Source organism: Rutidosis leptorrhynchoides, chromosome 11 (assembly GCF_046630445.1).
Source record: "Rutidosis leptorrhynchoides isolate AG116_Rl617_1_P2 chromosome 11, CSIRO_AGI_Rlap_v1, whole genome shotgun sequence".
NCBI lineage: Eukaryota > Viridiplantae > Streptophyta > Magnoliopsida > Asterales > Asteraceae > Rutidosis > Rutidosis leptorrhynchoides.
This window is the reverse complement of record NC_092343.1, coordinates 303,123,811-303,127,690: the sequence shown is the minus strand read 5'-3', so window position 1 is coordinate 303,127,690 and position 3,880 is coordinate 303,123,811. Positions and strand designations below refer to the sequence as shown.

The 3,880-nt window shown below is 35.8% G+C and overlaps 1 non-coding gene across 1 annotated transcript; it reads right to left on the bottom strand.

The window, feature by feature from the left end:
* Positions 1-1,426: 1,426 nt before the first annotated feature.
* On the bottom strand, positions 1,427-1,532 carry LOC139879295 (small nucleolar RNA R71). Its single transcript, XR_011770143.1, has one exon. It is a non-coding gene; the product is annotated as a small nucleolar RNA R71 (small nucleolar RNA).
* Positions 1,533-3,880: the final 2,348 nt, after the last annotated feature.

Below are 3,880 nucleotides of genomic sequence, written 5' to 3'. Positions count from 1 at the left end.
TTTATATATTCGAAAGAAAGTATAAAGTTATATATAAAAACATTTTAATCGGACTTAATGTCAAAACAATCCATGGATCTAGAGACAAAACATTAAAGTAAACACTCTTATTTAATTATATTGCAAGTTATTATTTTTACTTATTACCATTCAGTAATATAATTGTATTATCATAAATAGTGTAATTTCATTTAATTCACTTTTAATTTAAAGATTATAAATCTTGTAATCTTGTAATTTTAATTATCAAGTAAGTTAGTTTAATTAAGTTATTTTTCATTATTGTTATTGTTATATTATATAATTCCTAATCCAAAAACCCCCTTTAAATTAGGTTAACATCAAAGACTATTAAAAAACCATTAAACACTCCATCTCCCTGTGGAACGAATCGGATTTACCTATAAAACTAAACTACGTGGATAGGACTAGTTGCCTATATATGTGAGAAATCAACCCGAATTCATTAAAACACCATATATACAATAAATCAATTCGTGTAACAAAACAACTCAAATCCATTCAAAATAAAAGTTACGATTCAGCACATCAACTTTTTGGCGCCGCTGCCTGGGAGTTGGCAGTTAAATAAATAGATAATTTTTCTGATTCGTAGTAGTAGTTGGATTTGTACATGGACTGGGTTATTGGAGCCAAACAGTACCCAATTATATTGGGACCAAACGAATCCTGCCCCTCTGCTGCATCTTTTGGCTATTCAAAACGTGGGCAAAATCAGAAGGAAAATCTGTTTGTTTAAAGGTTTTTATCATTATTTTTATGTTATTCGATCCTTTTGTAGGAATTCAATTCCTAGAAAAGCTTTTGGTGTTGTGATTGCATAATAGAAATTAATGCATGAATTTACATTCTTCCAACACTGATTTAACTCCTTCATATCCTGAACCCGAAAGGGAATTTCACGAACGCTTCAGAGCTCAAGAAGTAGAGTCTCTCGCTGAGGGTTTAGAATCACTTTCATTGGATTCTAACTCTGAACCAGTTATTCAACCAGTCATAGAGCCAGTTATTAAAGAAGAGGAAGAGATGGCTGCTACAAATCAAACGATGGATGCATTAATGAGGGCAACAAGAACAGGTCAAGGCCACGCAATTATTCAACCCACGATGTCTGACGGCTTTGAAATAAAGGGTCAATTTCTCCACATGGTGACTAGTACATGCTAATTCGGTGGAGCTCCGAATGAGGATGCTAACGAGCATCTTCGTAAATTTATAAGCATTTGCAAGCTATTCAAAATCAAGGATGTCACCGATGATGTCGCATGTTTAAAAATCTTTCCATGGTCGTTAAAGGATGATGCAAGAGATTAGTTAGACTCGTTACCAGAAGGTTATATCGAAGATTGGAATGATATGATGGACAAGTTTTTGTCAGAGTTCTTCCCTGCTTCAAAAGCAGCAAAGTTACAAAGTGACATAAATCACTTTAAACAAAAGACTAATGAGACTCTTTATGAAGCTTGGACCTGATTCAATAAAATACTTAGAATATGTCCTCAACACGGGTTGAATACATTCCAAAAGGTCCAAATATTCTATAAAGGAGTCAATGTGGCTACTCGAAAAGATATTGATGTTGCAGCACGAGGTACAATCATGAAAAAAACACCCGAATAAGCTCACACAATCATTGCCGATATAGCAGCACATTCTCATAATTGGCATCAAGAGATGGAGTTCTCTAGATCAACAACTGTTGCTAGTATTGAAAGCAACGATGAAATTGCTGCTTTAAAAGTTCAATTGGCAAATCAAGGAAGGCAAATTGAGAAGGTGATCAAGGAAATCCATGCTATTAGGGTAGGGTGTGAATTGTGCCAAGGTCCTCACCTTACTAGAGATTGTGATCAAACAACAATGGAAGAGCAAGCGAATTTCTTAGGTTACTTGCGAAAAGGTGAAATAAATTTCAACGATTTTCCAACGGTTGAAGCAATGCACCGGAAATATCCTCCTATTAACAGCTACCAAATAGGAGGACCTTAAGGTTCAAACAATAATTACCAAGGAGAAAATCCAGTTTACCAAAATAACAGGAATTTCTCAAATCAAAATCAAAGAAATGCACCACCGGGTTACAATCACCTAAATAACCGAAATCAACCTCAACGAAATTACCAAAATAATTTCCAACACAATCAACCACAACCACAAGCACCTATACAACCACAACCCGAGAAGAAATTCGGTTTAGAAGATCTTTTGAGAGATTTTATGGTTAAGCATGAGCAAACTGCAGAACTTCAAACTCAGCAAATTCGAAATCAACAAGCTACGATACAGAATTTAGAAAGAGATGTTGGAAGGATCTCACAGTTACTAGCAGAGAGACCACCAGGAGCTCTCCCCTCAAATACTCAAGTGAATCCCAACAACAGTTAAACAAGGAATGAGCAAGTAAATTCCATAACTACGTAAAGTGGGTTAACCATTAACCCCGATATTCCAAAACCTCCTGCTCGTGGTCCAATTCCAAATGAAAAAGATTCTACCGTGGAAGAGGATAAAGTGCCAACCACAAGTGCACCTAAAACTCAACCGCTATTAAAAGAATACAAACATCCAATTCCATATCCACAATGTTTGAAGAAAGATAAATTACAAGCACAGTACAACAAGTTTGCTGAAATGATTAAGCAAATTTGTATCAATGTACCACTTGTAGATGTTCTTGCGGGTATGCCAAATTATGGAAGGTTTATCAAGGATCTCATAGTCGATAAAGGTAAATATGAAGAAGTTTCAACCACATTCCTTAATGAGGAATGCTCGGCAATTTTGCAAAAGCAAAAGATGCCACCGAAACTTGGAGATCCTGGTAGTTTCATTATTCCGTATCTGATGGGAGATTTAGTAATGTACGATTCATTAGCTGACTTAGGCGCAAGTATCAATCTTATGCCACACTCCTTGTACTTAAAACTAAACCTAGGTAATCTAAAACCAACTAGGATGTGTATACGCCTAGCCGATAGAACTTTTAACTATCCTATTGGTATTGCCGAAAACCTACCGGTTAAAGTTAATCATTTAATTTTTCCTGCCGATTTCGTTGTCCTTGAAATGGAAGAAGATAGCAAGGTTTCCCTAATTCTAGGGCGACCTTTTCTAAATACCGCCGACGCGATTGTGCTTGTTAAAGATAAAAAACTTAGTCTAGGTGTAAGGGAAGATATAGTTACCTTAAACATAGATAAAGCTATAAAACAACCTATCTCCTCCAATGACGAATGTTATAAGGTAGATATTGTTGATTGTTGTGTTGAAGAAGAATTACAAGAATTACTAAATGTCGACACCTCGAACTTCACCCCAATGAGTGAAAGTAATGAATTTGATGTAGAGCTTGAACTTGACGAATTGTTGAAAGTAGTCATCGATGAAGATTGTTGTAAGGAAGAAATTCTCAATGAAGATGAAACTTTTGAAGAAATTACCGATGGTAATAGGTTCCGGATAAAATCTTCCTTGGAAGAACCACCAACCTTGGAACTTAAAGAACTCCCGAAACATTTGGAGTATGCTTATCTCCAAGGTACGTCACAATTACCTGTTATAATTTCATCAAAACTCTCCGATAACGAAAAGAGTAGGTTAATGTCCATTCTAAAAACTCACAAGAAAGCAATTGCTTGGAAAACAATCGATATTCCAGGGATTAACCCCGCTTATTGTACTCATAAGATTCTAATGGAAGAAGATTTTAAACCCGTGGTACAAAGGCAATGAAGGTTAAACCCTAACATGAAATAATTTGTCAAGAAGGAGGTTATCAAGTTACTTGATGCTGGGTTAATATACCCTATATCCGATAGCCCATGGGTTAGTCCTGTTCAAGTGGTACCCAAGAAAGGGG